Below are 543 nucleotides of genomic sequence, written 5' to 3' on the forward strand. Positions count from 1 at the left end.
CTACGATGGATTATTTTTTTATCTGTCAAACTAAAAAATACTTTAACAAACTAAAAATGTCTATATTTGCCCAATGATAAGAAAATGACATTGCTTGAAACTCTTAACTCTAAATTATTGGCATTAGTTTAATAATTCGATAGTAAAAAACTTGTTAATCACTTAATCTTTCATTTTTATTATTAGAATGATCTCCACCCACTCCTTTCACATCTTATACACTTGATTTAACAACTTTGATCATATTTCTTTCTTTATCACCAATATCATTCATTGCACTACCCCTATCGCATTAAACCGCGACCACCTCGCTTACTTTATCACGCTAAACATTTTTTGTCCTGTTCAAACATTATGGATTTACATGTTACATATCCGATTAAAAGCATATAATAGTAATATTAATGAGTCAACGAAGGTTATCCTATTGTAAAACATTCACGTATTATTATAGCATATATACATACTTACCGTTATTTTATAATAAATTCTATCATTAGTACTATTAAATGAATGCACAATTATAATTAACATTTTTTACGT

The sequence above is a fragment of the Arachis ipaensis genome, chromosome B01 (assembly GCF_000816755.2).
Source record: "Arachis ipaensis cultivar K30076 chromosome B01, Araip1.1, whole genome shotgun sequence".
Classification (NCBI taxonomy): domain Eukaryota; kingdom Viridiplantae; phylum Streptophyta; class Magnoliopsida; order Fabales; family Fabaceae; genus Arachis; species Arachis ipaensis.